Raw genomic sequence first — 21,407 nt, 5'->3', positions numbered from 1 at the left:
TTCTTAAAGTAATGATGGCCACTCGTTTTTCTTTACTTAGCTGCTTTTTTCTTGCCATAATACAAATTCTAACAGTCTATTCAGTAGGACTATCAGCTGTGTATCCACCTGACTTCTGCACAACACAACTGATGGTCCCAGCTCCATTTATAAGGCAAGAAATCCCACTTATTAAACCTGACAGGGCACACCTGTGAAGTGAAAACCATTTCCGGTGACTACATCTTTAAACTCATCAAGAGAATGCCAAGAGTGTGCAAATCAGTCATCAAAGCAAAAGGTGGCTACTTAGAAGAACCTAGAATATAAGACATATTTTCAGTTGTTTCACACTTTTTTGTTAAGTATATAATTCCACATGTGTTAATTCATAGTTTTGATGCCTTCAGTGTGAATGTACAATTTTCAAAGTCATAAAAATACAGAAAAATCTTTAAATGAGAAGGTGTGTCCAACCTTTTGGTCTGTACTGTGTATGTATATATATATATATATATATATATATATATATATATATATATATATATATATATATATATATATATACTGCTCAAAAAATAAAGTGAACACTCAAATAACACATCCTAGATCTGAATGAATGAAATATTCTCATTGAATACTTTGTTCTGTATGAAGTTGAATGTGCTGACAACAAAATCACACAAAAATCATCAATGGAAATCAAATTTATATATATACAGTTATATGAAAAAGTTTGGGCACCCCTATTAATCTTAAGCTTAATGTTTTATAAAAATTGGTGTTTTTGCAACAGCTATTTCAGTTTGATATATGTAATAACTGTTGGACACAGTAATGTTTCTGCCTTGAAATGAGGTTTATTGTAGACAGAAAATGTGCAATCTGCATTCAAACAAAATTTGACAGGTGCATAAGTATGGGCATCCTTATCATTTTCTTGTTTTAAATACTCCTACCTACTTTTTACTGATTTACTAAAGCACTTTTTTTGGTTTTGTAACCTGCGCTCTGCAGTGTCTATGAAGGATGGCATGCTGGATGGCAGCGCTCAGCTGCGATCCAGCCTGTCATCTCAATGCCATCCCAGCGTGGGAGAATTCTCCTGCTCAAGCGCTGAGAGCAGGAGAATTTTCCCACGCTGTCAGTGACGTGCATGAGGTGAGCTGAGTTCATTGGACATGACCTCGGCTCATCTACATGCCGTCACAGCCAGACACTGAGGAGCGCAAGCATGCCTGCGTTTCTCAGTGTCTGCGGCATGGCAAGCTGGATGGAAACTTTCGGCTGCGATCCAGCCTGTCACGTGAATGTAGCAGAGCTGGAGCCCTCGTGGGAACCATGGAAAGGTAAGGATGAGGTTGCTTTATTATTTTACTTTTATTGCAGAAGACATTGGCTTCAGTTGGAATGGGTGTGATGGTAAGTATGGTTTAATTTAGAACATTAAAAAATTGTGTGTTTATTTCAATTAAAGGACTTTATTCTGGGTGTTGTGTTTTTTTAAATACTTCATGGTGGTCATGTCTAATATTGGCGTGACCCCATGAATTTCGGGCTTAGGGCCAGCTGATAATGCCAAGCCACTCCACCAGGGCCCTGGATGAGTTGAGTACAGCGCCAGAAGATGGCGCTTCTGTGAATGCGCCATTTTCTGGGGTGGCTGTGGACTGCAATTTGCAGCGGGGCGGGCCCAGAAAGCTTGGGCCTCCCTGCGCTGCGGATTCCAGCCCCCAGCTGCCTAGATGTACCTGGCTGGACACAAAAATAGGGCGAAGCCCCACATATTTTTTTTTTAAATTAATTCATGAAATTCATGAAATAATTTAAAAAAAAAGGGCTTCCCTATATTGTTGTGTCCGGCCAGGTACAAATAGGCAGCTGGTGGTTGGGGGCAGCCTGTTCCTGCCTGCTGTACCTGGCTGGACACAAAAATAGGGCGAAGCCCCACGTATTTTTTTTTTAAATTATTTCATGAAATTCATGAAATAATAATGAAAAAAAAAGGGTTACCTATATTGTTGTGTCCGGCCAGCTACAAATAGGCATCTGGTGGTTGGGGGCAGCACCTGGGTGCTGTACCTGGCTGGCATACAAAAATATGGCGAAGCCCACGTCAAAGTTTTTGGGAAAAATTAATTAAAAAATAATAATAAAAAAAAAAAAATTTAGGGACTGCATCTTTATTAACCCCTCACGTGGAGGGGTTAATAAAGATGCAGTCCCTAAATGTGGCTTTTTAAACAAAAATTATTGAATTTTTCACCAAAAATTTGACATGGCCTTCGCCATATTTTTGTGTCCAGCCAGGTACAGCAGGCAGGAACGGGCTGCCCCCAACCCACAGATGCCTATTTGTACCTGGCTGGAAACAAAAATACAGGGAAGCCCTTTTTTTAATTATTTCATGAATTTCATGAAATAATTAAAAAAAAATTGCCGTGGGGCTTCGCCCTATTTTTGTGTCCAGCCAGGTACAGCAGGCAGGAATGGGCTGACCCCAACCACCAGCTGCCTATTTGTACCTGGCCGGACACAACAATATAGGGAAGCCCTTTTTTTTTTAATTATTTCATGAAATAATTAAAAAAATATATATGTGGGGCTTCGCCCTATTTTTGTGTCCAGCCAGGTACATCTAGGCAGCTGGGGGCTGAAATCCGCAGCGCAGGGAGGCCCAAGCTTTCTGGCCCCCTCCCCTCCCCCCGCTGCAAATTGCAGTCCGCAGCCACCCCAGAAAATGGCGCGTTCATAGAAGCGCCATCTTCTGGCGCTGTACCCAACTCATCCAAAGCCCTGGTGCGGTGGCTCACTGGGTAATAAAGGGGTTAGGGCCAGCTTGGCATTATCAGCTGGCCCTAAGCCCGAAATTCAAGGGGTCTCGCCAATATTAGACATGACCGCTATGAATTTCTAGTAAAGTATTTAAAAAAGCACAACACCCAGAAAAAAGTCCTTTAATTTAAATAAACACACAATTTTTTAATGTTCTAAATTAAACCATACTTACCATTACACCCATTCCAGCTGAAGCCAATGTCTTCTGCAATAAAAGTAAAATAATAAAGTAACCTAATCCTTACCTTTCCATGGTTCCCTCGAAGGCTTCAGCTCTGCTACATTGACATGACAGGCTGGATCGCAGCCGAAAGCTGCCATCCACTTCCAATGCCGCAGACACTGAGAAGCGCAGGCATGCTTGCGCTCCTCGGTGTCTGGCGGTGACGGCATCCAGATGAGCCGAGTTCATGTCCAATGAACTCAGCTCACCTCATGCACGTCACTGACAGCGTGGGAAAATTCTCCTGCGCTCAGCGCTTCAGCAGGAGAATTCTCCCACGCTGGGATGGCATTGAGATGACAGGCTGGATCGCAGTTGAGCGCTGCCATCCAGCATGCCATCCTTCATAGACACTGCAGAGGGCAGGCATGCTTGCGCTCTGCAGTGTCTCTGAAGGGTGACAAGCTGGATGGCAGCGTTCAGCTGCGATCCAGCCTGTCATCTCAATGCCATCCCAGAGTGGGAGAATTCTCCTGCTCAAGCGCTGAGCGCAGGAGAATTTTCCCACGCTGTCAGTGACGTGCATGAGGTGAGCTGAGTTCATTGGACATGACCTCGGCTCATCTTTATGCCGTCACAGCCAGACACTGAGGAGCGCAAGCATGCCTGCGCTTCTCAGTGTCTGCGGCATGGCAAGCTGGATGGTAGCTTTCGGCTGTGATCCAGCCTGTCATGTGAATGTAGCAGAGCTGAAGCTGTCGTGGGAACCATGGAAAGGTAAGGATGATGTTGCTTTATTATTTTACTTTTATTGCAGAAGACACTGGCTTCAGCTGGAATGGGCGTGATGGTAAGTATGGTTTAATTTAGAACAATAAAGAATTGTGTGTTTATTTCAATTAAAGGACTTTATTCTGGGTGTTTGTGTTTTTTTTTTTAACTTTGACTATGGGGTTAGTAATGGGGGTGTCTTATAGACGCCTCTCCATTACTAACCTGGGCTTGATGTCAGCTGGCATTATAAGCTGACATCAACCCCAGCCCTATTACCCCACTGCCACCGCTACAGGGCAGTGGGAAGAGCGAGGCTAAGAGCCAGAATTGGCGCATCCTATGGACGGCTGGTGTTTCTAGCCTGGGAGGGGGCCAATATTCATGGCACCCTTCCTGGGCTATTAATATCAGCCCCCAGCTGTATGCCTAGCCTTTGCTAGCTATTAAAATAGGGGGGACCCTACGTAATTTTTTTGGGGGTCCCCCATATTAATTGCTAGTAAAGGCTAGGTATTCAGCTGGGGGCTGATATTAGTAGCCTGGGAAGCTCCGTGGGTATTACCCCCTTCCCAGGCTTCAAACATCTGCCCCAACCGTCTGCTTAACCTCCGCTAGAGACTAAAATTACAGGGAACCCCATGCCAATTTTTTTTTTAATAAATCCTTTATTTTAACACTAAATGACAAGTACAGTAATCAACACTATCACTGTACTTCTTATATATGTGACTGACATGTTTCTATCTATCTAATCTATGTGTGATGCTCTATTCTTTCTATTCTAAATTGTCGGGTATCGGTGTATGCCGCTGAGGAATTGCCGGCCGGCTTTTTTTAAAGAGACGGTGCATGAAAACACTATTATTTTTTTTAATAAATCCTTTAACACTAAATGACAAGTACAGTAAGCAACACTGTCACTGTACTTCTTATATATGTGACTGACATGTTTCTATCTATCTAATCTATGTGTGATGCTCTATTCTTTCTGTCTTAAATTGTCGGGTACCGGTGTATGCCGCTGATGAATTGCCGGCCGGCTTTTTTAAAGAGAGTGTCTTCTGAGCAGTTTGTAAGCTTTTGGACAACTTTGAAGGTGTTTTCTATGTGTTTTTATGTGTTTTTGTTTGCCTGCCATTGGTTTTAACGGTGTTCGACGGTGTTCTAAGGTGTTCGACAAACAGTTCCACGAACATCCCGGTGTTCGACGAACCGAACCTAACCCGAACACTACGGGGGTGGCTCAACACTAGTTGGGACCATCAGTTGTGTTGTGCAGAAGTTTGGGGGATACACAGCTGATAGTCCTACTGAATAGACTGTTCGAATTTGTATTATGGCAAGAAAAAAGCAGCTAAGTAAAGAAAAACGAGTGGTCATCATTACTTTAAGAAATGAAAATCAGTCAGTGCGAAAAATTGGGAAAACTTTGAAAGTGTCCCCAAGTGCAGTTGCAAAAACCATCAAGCGCTACAAAGAAACTGGCTCACATGAGGACCGCCCCAGGAAAGGAAGACCAAGAGTCACCTCTGATTCTGAGGATAAGTTTATCCGAGTCACCAGCCTCAGAAATCGCAAGTTAACAGCAGCTCAGATTAGAGACCAGGTCAATGCCACACAGAGTTCTAGCAGCAGACACATTTCTACAACCACTGTTAAGAGGAGACTTTGTGCAGCAGGCCTTCATGGTAAAATAGCTGCTAGGAAACCACTGCTAAGGACAGGCAACAAGCAGAAGAGACTTGTTTGGGCTAAAGAACACAAGGAATTGACATTAGACCAGTGGAAATCTGTGCTTTGTTCTGATGAGTCCAAATTTGAGATCTTTGGTTCCAACCACCGTGTCTTTGTGCGATGCAGAAAAGGTGAACGGATGGACTCTACATGCCTGGTTCCCACCGTGAAGTATGGAGGAGGTGGTGTGATGTGTGGGGGTGCTTTGCTGGTGACACTGTTGGGGATTTATTCAAAATTGAAGGCATACTGAACCAGCATGGCTACCATAGCATCTTGCAGCGGCATGCTATTCCATCCGGTTTGCGTTTAGTTGGACCACCATTTATTTTTCAACAGGACAATGACCCAAACACACCTCCAGGCTGTGTAAGGGCTATTTGACCAAGAAGGAGAGTGATGGGGAGCTACGCAAGATGACCTGGCCTCCACAGTCACCAGACCTGAACCTAATCGAGATGGTTTGGGGTGAGCTGGACCGCAGAGTGAAGGCAAAAGGGCCAGCAAGTGCTAAGCATCTCTGGGAACTCCTTCAAGATTGTTGGAAGACCATTGCCGGTGACTACCTCTTGAAGCTCATTAAGAGAATGCCAAGAGTGTGCAAAGTAGTCATCAAAGCAAAAGGTGGCTACTTTGAATAACCTAGAATATAAGACATATTTTCAGTAGTTTCACACTTTTTTGCTAAGTATATAATTCCACATGTGTTAATTCATAGTTTTGATGCCTTCAGTGTGAATGTACAATTTTCATAGTCATGAAAATACAGGAAAATCTTTAAATGAGAAGGTGTGTCCAAACTTTTGGTCTGTACTGTATGTATATAATATATATATATATATATATATATATATATATATATATATATATGTAACAGGTGTTTTGAACAAGGGTATAGTAACAAGGATAACAAATGGTAATTTGAAGTAATAATGCAAAGTCTCCCACCCAATCGTGGGAGTCACCACATACAGTTATATGAAAAAGTTTGGGCACCCCTATTAATCTTAAGCTTATTGTTTTATAAAAATTGGTGTTTTTGCAACAGCTATTTCAGTATGATATATGTAATAACTGTTGGACACAGTAATGTTTCTGCCTTGAAATGAGGTTTATTGTACTAACAGATAATGTGCAATCTGCATTCAAACAAAATTTGACAGGTGCATAAGTATGGGCACCTCACCAGAAAAGTGACATTAATATTTAGTAGATCCTCCTTTTGCAAAAATAACAGCCTCTAGTCGCTTCCTGTAGCTTTTAAAGAGTTCCTGGATCCTGGATGAAGGTATTTTTGACCATTCCTCCTTACAAAACAATTCCAGTTCAGTTAAGTTTGATGGTCGCCGAGCATGGACAGCCCTCTTCAAATGATCCCACAGATGTTCAATGATATTCAGGTCTGGGGACTGGGATGGCCATTCCAGAACATTGTAATTGTTCCTCTGCATGAATGCCTGAGTAGATTTGGAGCGGTGTTTTGGATCATTGTCTTGCTGAAAGATCCATCCCCTGCATAACTTCAACTTTATCACTGATTCTTGAACATTATTGTCAAGAATCTGCTGATACTGAGTGGAATCCATGCGCCCCTCAACTTTAACAAGATTCCCGGTGCCGGCATTGGCCACACAGCCCCAAAGCATGATGGAACCTCCACCAAATTTTACTGTGGGTAGCAAAGGTTTTTCTTGGAATGCTGTGTTTTTTTGCCGCCATGCATAACACCTTTTTGTATGACCAAACAACTCAATCTTGGTTTCATCAGTCCACAGGAACTTCTTCCAAAAAGAAATTGGCTTCTCCAAATGTGCTTTTGCATACCTCAGCCGACTCTGTTTGTGGCGTGCTTGCAGAAACGGCTTCTTTCGCATCACTCTCCCATACAGCTTTTCCTTGTGCAAAGTGCGTTGTATAGTTGACCGATGCACAGTGACACCATCTGCAGCAAGTTGATGCTGCAGCTCTCTGGAGGTGGTCTGAGGATTGTCCTTGACTGATCTCACCATTCTTCTTCTCTGCCTTTCTGATATTTTTCTTGGCCTGCCACTTCTGGCCTTAACAAGAACTGTCCCTGTGTTCTTCCATTTCCTTACTATGTTCCTCACAGTGGAAATGGACAGGTTAAATCTCTGAGACAACTTTTTGTATCCTTCCCCTGAACAACTATGTTGAATAATATTTGTTTTCAGATCATTTTACAGTTGTTTTGAGGAGCCCATGATGACACTCTTCAGAGGAGATTCAAACAGGAGAACAACTTGCAAGTGGCCACTTTAAGTAGCTTTTCTCATGATTGCATACACCTGGCTATGAAGTTCAAAGCTCAATGAGGTTACAAAACCAAAAAAAGTGCTTTAGTAAGTCAGTAAAAAGTAGGTAGGAGTATTTAAAACAAGAAAATGATAAGGGTGCCCATACTTATGCACCTGTCAAATTTTGTTTGAATGCAGATTGCACATTTTCTGTTAGTACAATAAACCTCATTTCAAGGCAGAAACATTACTGTGTCCAACAGTTATTACATATATCAAACTGAAATAGCTGTTGCAAAAACACCAATTTTTATAAAACATTAAGCTTAAGATTAATAGGGGTGCCCAAACTTTTTCATATAACTGTAAGTTCTTTAACTCTGTATATGACCCTAGCGGGGGTTACCGGTTATTCCCGCTAGGCCGCAAGTCTTTTCCAGACAAAGTCAATCAAAGCAAGTTTAGCTTCTCCCACTCCAACCGGCTCCCTCCCAACCTGAGATCCTAAACCCGACTGCCCACAGTACCGTAGGTGAACAGTGGAAGTGACGGCCCTGTTCACTTGAGCAGCTCCTCTGCTTCCACTGGCATGACTCTTCTGGCGCAGCCCTCTCCCAGCTCCTATCTGATTGGCCATTGGAGGCAGTCTCTCAAGCCTTGGGTAGGGGGATCCAGACCTCGTCTGTTGGCGGGCGACATCGGTTCCTGCGAACTCACTCAGCACTGCAAACAGGTCCCGACTCTCCTCAGCAGGCGCAGCACTTGGGGCACCTCTGTGGGGAATCCGGAGTTCATCCACCGGTGTCCGGCTGTTATGTATCGCAGGCCTCTGGCTCAGGCCTGCCACGCTGGTCTTCTCAGCACGTCGGGAGTGCGTCTGCTCTTCTCTGCTGCTTAGCGCCAATCTTGCCTCAGGCTTGGTGCGTTGGACTTTTATATTCAGGAAATCCTTCCTGGAAGTCACCTGACCGGGTCCAGCATCTAAATCTGCTCCCCTTCAACTAACCTAACACATCTTGGTTCCACTTGATTGTGTCTGACCAGCAGATGGCAATCTCTCCTCAACTTTGACACATCCTGCAAGAATTCTCCTGAAGGCTTTTTTGCTTCTACTACATTCCTCCCCCCTTTTTGCTCGCCAGTCCTCGGGCGAGTCAATTTCTTGCGGGATTGATGTTTCCTTCCAGGCAGCACAAGTTCAGACAAGAGTTGAGCACACTCTTCTGTTTTCTGTTGGATCTGAGACCAGAGAAACTCTTCTTGAGCATACCAGTTAGTAGGGATTCTGGCATTAGCCCGCTCAGTTCTGCGGGGCTCCTCCTGCGTAGGTGATTCCGGGGTATCTGACGAATCAACCTCTGGGGATTGCAAGTCACCTCCCGATTTATTCTGTACTCCACTCGGGATTGGCATCAACAGCTCTGATGGGCCCAACTGCATTGTAGCCCATCCTTCTTCATCCCCCAAGGTCCCTGTGTGTGGCACTTCAGCCAATTCATTTGGAAGCCCAACCCCGTTACAGTCCTCTCTGTGAGAGGAGCAGGACCACAGCATACTGCAGTTCAACACCCTAGGTGTCTTGGCGTCATCCCCTTCGGGTCTGACCTCATAGACTGGGTTGTCTGGGTTGATCTTCACCACTCGATATGGTATCGCCTCCCAACGATGGTCCAGCTTACTCCCAAATTGTTTGGCACTAACTAGCACAATGTCTCCTGGCTGGAGTGACCCAACTAAGGTCAGGGGCCGACCAACATGCTCTACTTCCTGAAACTTCTGCACAACCAATCTTCTCACTGTATGAAGCGGCACCTGTGCTCCCGAATCCAGGTACTTGGGCTGCTGCCCAGGCCAGAGTCTTCTGAGTCTAGCTCTAGTTCAGTAGTTTCTCGCCCATTCCTTCCAAACAGCAACATGTAAGGGGTGTAGCCAGTAGTCGCATTAACTCGATTATTATACACCTATACCAGCTCATGAATTCGAGCCACTTCATCGTTTTGTCCTCTTCCAGCATTCGCAACATTTGCAACAGGGTTTGGTTGAAGCGCTCGCACACTACATTCCCTTGCGGGTGGTAGGGCATTGTTCGGGATTTGTCGATCCCATAGATAGGGTATAGCTCATCCATCACTGGCCCCTGGAAGCAGGCCCCCTGGTCAGAATGTATTCGCTTCGGGCACCGATAAACCCGAATGAAATCCTGACAGATGGCCTTAGCTGCAGCTTTTGCTGTCTGGTCTCGGGTAGGTGTCACCACTGCTAACTTGGTGAAGTGATCAGTCATTACCAAGCAGTGTCTGTAACCATTGTATGAAGTTCCGATCATCAGGTAGTCAATCATCAGGACTTCTAAGGGTGCAGAAGTTTGGATGGTCTAAATGGGAGCTCTTTGTTGGGGGGCTTACTCAACTCACACTGGCGACATTTTAGGCAGACCCCTTCGACTTCTTGCCGCAGTTGGGGCCAATACACCAGTCATTGTAACCCACGAATGGTCTTCTCCACATCGGAGTGAGCACCTCTTCCATGAGCTTCCTGGGCTAGCTGTGTTACTAGCGCTTCTGGAACTACTACCTGCCAGGTAACATCGAACTCTCAAGGTAGCTGGATTCTTCGGCATAGCAAACCATCCTTCAGGAAGAGCCTTTCCCACTGGCCTAGGATTTGTAGGGTAGTTGGGAGTGAAGCAGCCCTGGCCTCCTGGTCAGGTCTTTGACCCAGGGTGACCCATTCTCTCAGCTTTGCCAGCTCGGGGTCGGATTGTTGCAGATATGTAATACAGGTGCCGGAACGCAATGCACAGAGACACAAGGCGAGAGCAGTCAGAGATGAATATAAACAGTTTATATTGAAGCGCTCGCATGCGCCGTTCCCTTGAGGGTGGTAAGGAGTTGTTCGGATCGGTCGATCCCATAGATACGGTATAGTCCATCCATCACTCGTCCTTGGAAGCAGGCCCCTTGGTCAGAATGTATTCGCTTCGGACACCCATAAATCCGGATGAAATCCTGATAGATGGCCTTAGCTGCGGCTTCTGCTGTCTGGTCTTTGGTAGACGTCACCACTGCGAACTTGGTAAAGTGATCAGTCATTACCAGTGTCCGTAACCATTGTATGAAGTTCCGATCATCAGATAGTCAATCATCAGGACTTCCAAGGGTGCAAAAGTTCGGATGGCCTGAATGGGAGCCCTTTGTTCCGGGGGTTTGTTCAACTCACACTGGCAACATGTTCAGCAGACGCCTTCAACTTCTTGCCGCAGTTGAGGCCAATACACCAGCTGTTGCAACCACTGAAAGGTCTTCTCCACACCAAAGTGAGCACCTCTTCTATGAGACTCCTGGGCTAGCTGCATTACCAGTGCCTCTGGAACTACTACCTGCCAGGTAACATCAAATTCTCGAGGTAGCTGGATTCTTTGGCATAGCAAGCCATCCTTCAGGAAGAGCCTCTCCCACTGCCCTAGGATTTGTAGGGTAGTTGGAAGTGAAGTGGCCCTGGCTTCCTGGTCGGGTCTTTGACCAAGGGCAACCCATTCTCTCAGCTTTGACAGCTCTGGGTCGGATTGTTGCAGATATATCCACTCGTCTCTTGAGCGGCCCAGGATTTGAGTGGGCCTCGGCTCCTCTCTGGTCTCCTGAGCGTCGACCACAGCAGTGGCAAACTGGCTGAAATCTGGAATCTCGTCGCCTTCTAGCTCCTCATCTCTATCCCTCTTCGTCTGAGTAACCCGGGACAGGGCATCTGCATGAGTGTTCAGGGCCTTGGACCGATAGGCGATCTTATACTGGTATTTGGACATTCTTGCGACCCACCGTTGCTCTAGCGCGCCCAGCTTGGCGTTCTCCAAGTGGGCCAAAGGGTGGTTATCTGTCCGCACTTGTACTTCTGACAAGTACTCAGCAAATTTCTCAGTCATGGCCCACACCAGTGCCAGTAGCTCCAGCTTGAACGAACTGTAGTTGTCCGGATTCTTCTCCGTATCGCGGAGTGACCTGCTGGCATACGCAATCACCCGCTCTTTTCCTCCTTGCACTTGATCCAGCACTGCTCCCAGTCCATGAAAGCTTCCATCAGTGTACAACACGAAAGGCTGCAAAAAGTCAGCGTAGGCCAGAATTGGGGCATCCATTAGCTCCATTTTCAATGCTCGGAATGCCTCTTCTTGTCATGGGCCCCACTGAATGGGCTGCCGCTTGGCTCCGCCAGTCGTTCCCCTCAGCAATTCATTGAGCGGGATCGCAATCTTAGCAAAGTCCTTAATGAATCTGCGGTAGTATCCAGCGAGCACCAGGAATGCCCTCAGTTCTCTTAGATTGGCGGGCGTGGGCCACTTCTGCACGGCAGCTACTTTCTCCGCGGTGGGGGCACTCCCTCACTGGACACAGTGTGCCCCAGATATTCAATTTCCCTCTTGAAGAGACGACACTTACGAGGCTTAATCTTCAGGCCATGCCTCCGAAGCCATTCTAATACTTGTTCCAGTCGGCGGAGATGATCTTCAAATGTAGCATAATAGATAATGATATCGTCCAGATATAATAAAGTGGCTTCAAACTTGAGGTCCCCCAAGCATCTCTCCATCAGTCTTTGGAAGGTTCCCGGTGCATTTGTTAGCCCGAACGGCATCCGATTGAACTCAAACAGGCCCATAGGGAGAACAAAAGCTGTCTTCGGGCGATCCTTCTCAGCTACTGGGACCTACCAATAGCCACTGGCCAGGTGGAGAGAAGAGAAGAACTTGGCACTTCCTAGCGCAGATAGAGACTCTTCAATTCGGGGGAGTGGATAGGAGTCCCGTACTGTACAGGCATTCAGTTTCCGATAGTCTACACAGAATCTTAGGGTACCATCCTTCTTCCGGACCAGCATGATAGGAGCCGCCCAAGGACTCTGACTCTCGTGGATCACGCCGTTCCGCAAAATGTGGGCCAACAGATCTTTCACCTCCTGGTACATCTGAGGCGGGATCTGCCGATATCTCTCTCGAATGGGAGCAGTATTTCCAGTGGGTATTTCGTGCTGAATGTCCCGAGTGCACCCGAAATCGTCTTCATGTTGTGCAAACACTCCCTGATATCGCTGTAGAAGTTGTTCGATCTGCCTTACTTGCCCAGCAGAAAACTCAGTAAGATTAGCCTCCATTTTCTCCAAGAGGTGGCGCCCAGCCAATGGTTCTCTTCCATTCTCTTGGCTGTTGAGGGACACCTCCAGGGTCCATGGCTCTCCTTCCACAGGTGCCACCCCTATAGCGTGCGTCAGCTCTGGTAAGGGCCTCTGGCATTATACACACTCGCGCCACCTCTTGTTGGGGCAACAACTGTAAACTCGTGCCACTTAGATTGATGCAACGCACGGGCACTCGACCATGCCGCAAGGTGGCCAGGGTCTGAGCAACCAGGAGTCCAGAGGGCGCTTCCTCTCCCTCCATTGGTTCAATTTGAATGTCCACGCCGTCTAAGGACACATGTGCCAGTACCGGTAAAGTGAGTACAGTCTGTCCCACTGGCAGTGTCATTGTGGCTTCGGGTGGTATCGATACCTTACCAAGGTACTGAGAGGTAGGGGGCAATTTTTGAATTTGACTGACCCACACGAGATGCTGGAATACTCTCTTGTTAGCTGGATCTCGAGTGGCGCGGGTCCAGCTATTTTTGTTACAGCCCTCAGCCAGGAACTGTCCGACCTCCTTCAGCACATTCATGCCCAGGGTTACAATGGGCCCATCGCCTCCGGGCCCTGTGGTCAGTACGGTCCCTTTCCGACCGAGGTCCTTTCCACATGCCCGAACGGACATCCATACTACTCCCGCTACTGGGATAGGTAGTTGATTAGCCGCCACCAGTTTGACAGTGGGTTCCCGCCAGGAATGAGCAACTTCAGGAAAGTGACTTTGGAAGTACGTCTCAGGCATAGTGGTCACTTGAGACCCAGTGTCCATTAGACAGCAGATCTGCTGCCCATTAAATTCAGCCCAGATAATGGGCCTCTCGGAGACAATGTCTTCAGAGCTCCCTCTTCCACTCTCTGAAGCTCAAGACCCCACGGTATGCTCCACAACGTGGGGCATCTTAGTTTAAAGGCTGTCCCCGCCTCCTCCTTTCTCGGTTTGGACAGTCTTTGGAGATATGCCCCTACCACCGCAGGTCCAACACTCTGGTCCTTGTTCTACCGATAGGTCGGGTGCATGACGTGTTGGGGCCTGGTAGGAACGTCTTTCTCGTTCTTGTCTCCACCCACGTGGGGCAGTAGGGTACATCGGCAAGGAGGCAGCAGGGGCCTTTCTGATAGTGTTTAGCTCACCCCGAATATCTCGAATTTCCTGACGTATCTCCCGTACCCAATCAGGCTCCTTGTTGGGGAATCCAGGGGTAATTGCCTCATGACTTCTAACTGTGGCTTTGAGAACAGGAACTTCTTTCTCCAGGTCTCTACCTTCAGCCCCTACCTCCAGGAAGCCCAGATCAGGGCTCACACACAGCCGCTCCTTCAAGATCTGCCTCAGGGAAGGGTCTTTCAAGCCAGCAATCAGTTGGTCACGCAACACTTCATCCAATGGTCCCAGTCCTCGGTTCTCATCTCGAGCCTTCTTAGTGATATGGGCCGTCACTTCCTGTAATGCATTAACATACTGATTTATGGTCTCATTTTCCCCTTGGACCCGCTGAAATAACTGTAGGAGCAAGTGTCCCAGATCTGTGGTGTCACCGTGCATGTCCTCTAGGATTTTTATCACTTTGTCCACGGTGTCACTGTCCCCAGGTGGGCGGTACATCACAGTTTGCTGGGCCTCTCCATCAAGGGTTAGGAGGGCCAGTTCCGCCTGGGCTGGGGGATCAAGGGGATACATACGCAGCATACTTCTCAGTCTTTCTACCCAATCCCACAGTGACATGGCATCCTCGTGAATTTGGGAAGATGACTGAGCATAGCCCCCAGGGGTATATAGTTCCAGCCAGACCCAGCCCCAGACTGATCTGCCATCTCTGCATCTGAATGTTGCATCCTGCCGACTACGCCAAATGTAATGCAGGTGCCGGAATGCAACGCACAGAGACACAAGGCGAGAATAGTCAGAGATAAATATAAACAGTTTATATATATATATATATAACAGGTATTCTGAACAAGGGATTTGGCAAAAAGAGTAATGAACAGTAATTTGAAATGTTAGTAAAATACGAAGTCTCTCAAAGTGATGTGTTGCCCTAAATCATGGGAGACACCGCGTGAGTTCTTTAACTCTGCATATGGCCCTAGCGGGGGTCACCGGTTATTCCCGCTAGGCCGAAAGTCTTTTCCAGACAAGTTCAATTAGATCACGTTGAGCTTCTTTAGCCCCAACCGTTCCCCTCCCAACCTGAGTACCTAAACCCAACTGGCCCCAGTACCGTGAGTGAACAGTAGAAGTGACGGCCCTGTTCACATATGCAGCTCCTCTGCCTTCACTGGCGTGACTTTCCTGGGTGTGCCGTCTCTCAACTCCTCTCTGCTTGACTGTTGGAGGCAATCTCTCAAACCTTGGGTAGGGGGGTCCAGACCTGGTCTGTTGGCCGGCGACGTCGGGTTCCGCGAACTCACTCAGCACCGCAAACAGGTTCCGAGTCTCCGCAGCAGGCACAGCACTCGGGTCACATCTGTAAGGGATCTGGAGCTCTTCCACCGGCGCCCGGCTGTGGCACCTCACAGGCCTCTGGCTTAGGCCCGCCACGCGGGGCTTCTCAGCACGCAGAGAACACGTCTGATCCTCTCTGCTGCTTGGCACCAAAAACTCCTCAGGCTTGGCGCGCTGGCCTCTTATCTTCAGAAACTCCTTCCTGGAAGTCACCTGACCGGGTCCAGCGTCTAAATCTGCTCTCCCTTCAACTTCTCTTGTACAGCACAGACCAAAAGTTTGGACACATCTTCTCATTTAAAGATTTTTCTGTATTTTCATGACTATGAAAATTGTACATGCACACTGAAGGCATCAAAACTATGAATTAACACATGTGGAATTATATACTTAACAAAAAAGTGTGAAACTGAAAATATGTCTTATATTCTAGGTTCTTCAAAGTAGCCACCTTTTGCTTTGATGACTGCTTTGCACACTCTTGGCATTCTCTTGATGAGCTTCAAGAGGTAGTCACCGGAAATGGTCTTCCAACTATCTTGAAGGAGTTCCCAGAGATGCTTAGCACTTGTTGGCCCTTTTGCCTTCACTCTGCGGTCCAGCTCACCCCAAACCATCTCGATTGGGTTCAGGTCTGGTGACTGTGGAGGCCAGGTCATCTGGCGTAGCACCCCATCACTTTCCTTCTTGGTCAAATAGCCCTTACACAGCCTGGAGGTGTGTTTTGGGTCATTGTCCTGTTGAAAAATAAATGATGGTCCAACTAAATGAAAACCGGATGGAATAGCATGCTGCTTCAAGATGCTGTGGTAGCCATGCTGGTTCAGTATGCCTTCAATTTTGAATAAATCCCCAACAGTGTCACCAGCAAAGCACCCCCACACCATCACACCTCCTCCTCCATGCTTCACGGTGGGATCCAGGCATGTAGAGTCCATCCGTTCACCTTTTCTGCGTCGCACAAAGACACGGTGGTTGGAACCAAAGATCTAAAATTTGGACTCATCAGACCAAAGCACAGATTTCCACTGGTCTAATGTCCATTCCGTTCTTTAGCCCAAACAAGTCTCTTCTGCTTGTTGCCTGTCCTTAGCAGTGGTTTCCTAGCAGCTATTTTACCATGAAGGCCTGCTGCTCAAAGCCTCCTCTTAACAGTTGTTGTAGAGTTGCTACTAGAACTCCGTGTGGCATTGACCTGGTCTCTAATCTGAGCTTCTGTTAACCTGCGATTTCTGAGGCTGGTGACTCGGATAAACTTATCCTCAGAAGCAGAAGTGACTCTTGGTCTTCCTTTCCTGGGGCGGTCCTCATGTGAGCCAGTTTCTTTGTAGCGCTTGATGGTTTTTGCAACTGCACTTGGGGACACTTTCAAAGTTTGCCAAATTTTTCGGACTGACTGACCTTCATTTCTTAAAGTAATGATGACCACTCGTTTTTCTTTACTTAGCTGCCTTTTTCTTGCCATAATACAAATTCTAACAGTCTATTCAGTAGGACTATCAGCTGTGTATCCACCTGACTACTGCACAACACAACTGATGGTCCCAACCCCATTTATAAGGCAAGAAATCCCACTTATTAAACCTGACAGGGCACACCTGTGAAGTGAAAACCATTTCCGGTGACTACCTCTTGAAGCTCATCAAGAGAATGCCAAAAGTGTGCAAAGCAGTCATCAAAGCAAAAGGTGGCTACTTTGAAGAACCTAGACTATAAGACATATTTTCAGGTGTTTCACACTTTTTTGTTAAGTATATAATTCCACATGTGTTAATTCATAGTTTTGATGCCTTCAGTGTGAATGTACAATTTTCATAGTCATGAAAATACAGAAAAATCTTTAAATGAGAAGGTGTGTCCAAACTTTTGGCCTGTACTGTATATGTTGGTTCCGCTTGACTGTGTCTCGCCAGCAGATGGCAGTCTCTCTCCATCTTTGAAGCATCATGTAAGAGTTCTCTTAAAGGCTCTCTCGCCTCTACTACAGATATATCCACTCGTCTCTTGAACGGCCCAGAATTTGAGTGGGCCTTGGCTCCTCTCCGGTCTCCTGTGTGTTGACCACAGCAGCGGCGAACTGGCTGAAATCCGGAATCTCGTCACCTTCAAGCTCCTCATTTATATCTCTCTTCGGCCCTGTCTGAGTGACCCGAGACAGGGCATCTGCATGAGGGTTCATGGCTTTGGACCGATAGGCGATTTTGTACTGGTATTTAGTAGTGATGAGCGAGCATGTTCGCTTCTGCTCGGTGCTCGCCCGAGCATCTCACTGCTCGACATGCTCGGCGCTCGCCGAGTATTTCTGGGGCTGCTCGGCGGGAGCTCGGGTCTCCTCCCTGCATGTTTGGCGCTCTTTAGACCTTCCTGTCCCAATTAATAGGTGACCGCAGAACACCACTATTGAACACACAGCAGTGTGAAAAGGTTATTGGTTGGATAGCAGATAATACTCCCAGTCACTTAGCCACCATCTCAACCCCCATGTCTTCCACACGGTCAAGTCTCAGTAGCTGTGATTCTGGACTGTATATTCCTCACCCTGATCCTCCTTCCTCCCACCATGCCGAGTGCCCAGAGACAACTGATCCCACACTTGGACACTCCGAAGAGCTGTTCACTTTTACATTTATAGATTCATGCCTCTCGCCCGGTCCACTTGAAGCGGGGCAAGAGGAGATCGCATGTAGCGATTACCAAATATTTGAGCAGCCACGGCCACATGAAGGCGACGGTAGGAAAGTGTCACAAGAGGTGGACGATGATGAGACACAATTGCCAGAAAGTCAGGAGGAAGACCAGGGTGCGGAAGTGGAAGATGACGTGGTGGACGATGAAGTTACTGACCCAACCTGGAAGGTGACATGCAGAGCGAGGACAGCAGCACACAGGGGGAGGGGGAATATCACCACAACAGGCAAGAACAAGCAGTGTGGTGGCCGCAGACAGAAGGCGGGAAACCGTTCCTCGTAACACCAATATGACGGAAGTTGCCAGTACAACTGTCAGGTCTTCACGAGTCTGGTTGTTTTTTAAAATCTCTGCCGATAACCCCAAATAGGCTATTTGCACCACCTGCCAGGCCAGCATCAGCAGGGGTAGCAAAACTAGCAGCCTGACCACCACCAGCATGATCAGGTACATGGCAGCAAAGCACACGACTTAGTGGGCCGAACCCCAGGGTCCAGGAACAGTGTCTGCGGGTGACACCACTGCTTCTTCCGCTGTTGTGCTTGCACGCCAATCCCCTGTTCATGGCACATGTGAAGATGCCTCCTGCCCTGCACCGGTCATTGCACACTCTCAACTAGCACCATCAGCAAGCACATTCACATCGCTGCCCCAGCTCAGCGTTCATTTGTCCCTACCCCAGTCCTTGTAATGCAAGTGCAAATACGCAGCTATTTATTAGTGTGGCCCCACAGGCCACACTACTAAATTCACACATTTCGCGAATGCTTGCGCTCAAAATGTTGCCTTTTAGGCTTGTGAAGATGAAAGCTTTCTGCAACCTGATGGTGGCGGCCGTCCCTTGGTTCCCAGCTGCCTCAATTTCTCCCGGTGTGCCGTCCCTGCACTACACAAGCACATGTCCCACAACATTAGCCATGCCCTCAACAATGCAGTTACTGGGAAATTCCACCTAACCACGGACACGTGGACAAGTGCTTGTGGGCAGGGACGGTACATCTTGCTGATGGCACACAGGGTTAACATAGTTGAAGCCGGGACCCAGTCGTCCTCCCGACGCTGAGGATTGCGGGCCCTAGGTCAATCAGGGTTGCCTCCACATTCTACAGCTCCTGCACCTCATCCTCCTCCTCCTCTTCTGTCTCCATCTCCAAAATGACCACATCAGTCACAAGCTGAAAGCACTGCAGCACTGCCTCAGCCAAGCGGCAGCAGGCTGTGCTGAAGCTAATATGCTTAGGTGACAAACCACACAATGCTGAAGAGTTGTGGACAGCTCTGAAAGAGCAGGCAGATCTGTGGCTGACACCGCTAAACCTACAGCCAGGCATGGTCGTGTGTCAGGCGAGGCGAGCTCACACACGTACCATGCCTGGCCCATGTGCTTAACCTCGTGGTTCAGTGGTTTCTCAAAACCTACCCGGAGCTGCCGGATCTGCTTGTCAAAGTATGCCACCTGTGTGGCTATTTTAGAAAGTCAGCTACAGCTTCTGCCGCCCTTGCCGTGCTTCAGCAGTATTTCCAGCTTCCAGATCACTGACTGGTGTGTGATGTCCCCATGCGTTGAAACTCTACATTGTAGATGTTGGGAAGGATTTGTGAGCAGAAGAGGGCAGTTGTTGAATACTAGTATCAACTAGGCGGTTGGTATTCAGTTCAGACTCCACACATAAGACCTCAGGAGTGGACATGGATGTCAGACATAAGGACTGTCTTCCAAAACTTTGAGGACTCCACCAAGATGGTGAGTGGTTATGACGCCATAATTAGTGTCACCATCCCGCTTCTCTGTCTTCTGAAACGCTCTCTGCTTACAATCAAAGAGGATGAATTGCAGGCGGAGCACGATGAGATGGAGCAAGGAACCATACAGGGTGATTCCACACAGCCCAGCCTCATCTCATCCCAATGTGGATTGGGTGACAATGAGGAAGAGGAGGAGGAGAGGGAGGAAGAACAGGAGCTAGTTTCCAGGGCTATAATCAGCACTACCTGCACAACTGTCATACCATCTGTTCAGTGTGGATGGCCTGAGGACAGGGAGGAGGAGGAGGAGGAGGAGGAGAGCATGGTCAATCGTCCTCTTAGTGAGGACACAGAAGTCTTGCCTCTTTGCAGTCTGTCACACGTGGCTGAGTTTGTTATGCTGCCTTTACCGTGACCCTCGCGTTGTCCAAATTTTGGGTGACAGTCATTATTGGTTGGTGACACTTCTAGACCCACGCTACAAGGAGAATTTTCTGTCTCTTATTCCCTTGCAGGACAGGCCTAATAAAATGGTGCAGTACAAGAAGGCCCTTGTTGCGGAATTATTAAATAAATTCCCATCTGAAAATGCTGGCTGCAGAGGTCACAGTTCGTTGGACAACCAAGGAGTATGGGCGAGAGAGACACAAATCCAATCCAGCGGAACACTGTCAAAGTTCTGGGACAGTTTTCTCAGACCCTCCCATCGCACAGACCCTGATGCGTGGGGTACTCTCACAAGGAGGGAAAAGTTTGGGAAGATGCTGAGAGAGTACCTTGTCAACCGTACCAACGTCCTCCGTGATTCCTCTGTGCCTTATAATTATTGGGTATCCAAGCTGGACACGTGGCATGAACTGGCTATCTACGCCTTGGAGGTCCTGGCATGCCCTGCCACAAGCGTTTTGTCAGAGCGGGTTTTTAGTGTCGCTGGTGGAATTATAACTGATAAGCACATCCGCCTGTCAACTGAAAATGCTGACAGGCTGACTCTTATAAAAATGAACAAGGGCTGGATTGAGCTTGACTTCTCAACACCACAGAATGGTAGCAGCATAACATAAACTCAAATACAGTGTCTTTTTTTTTGGGAGTTCTAACTTTATTTCCATGCATCTCTGTCTTCACACTCAGACATGGGTATACGCTTCCTCATTTTGTCTGTTTGCTCTTGTCCTCCTCCTTCTCCGCATCCTCATCCTCCACCACCATATGTACCATATCAACATAACTACGTCTCTTGCAACAGGCATTGGAGTTCCTCCAAATTTTTGGAAGCCGATGCTTCACTGCATAGGCAAACACTATGGGAGACCCACTTCCTAATAATGGGAACATTGTTTTTAGGAGGCTCTCTGACCTCTACGTCTCTTACAAGGGGCATTGGAGTTCCTCCAAATTTTTGGCAGCCATTGCAGTCACTGCATAGGCAAACAGTATGGGAGACATTCTCCTTTCTAATGGGAATATGTCGTTACTGTGGCTCTGCTCTATGTGTCTTTAAGTTGTTAGTCGAGTTTTTCCTAAATTTTGTCAGCCATTGGACTCACTGCATACCCTATAACTGTATAGGGTACATACCCTATAACTGTATTTTGTCAGCCCTTGCAGTCAC

The sequence above is a fragment of the Phyllobates terribilis genome, unplaced genomic scaffold (genome assembly GCF_046119375.1).
Source record: "Phyllobates terribilis strain yellow unplaced genomic scaffold, ASM4611937v1 Scaffold_1__5_contigs__length_1240528914, whole genome shotgun sequence".
Classification (NCBI taxonomy): Eukaryota; Metazoa; Chordata; class Amphibia; order Anura; family Dendrobatidae; genus Phyllobates; species Phyllobates terribilis.
The sequence above is the reverse complement of the archived record's forward strand: the minus strand, read 5'-3'. Positions refer to the sequence as shown.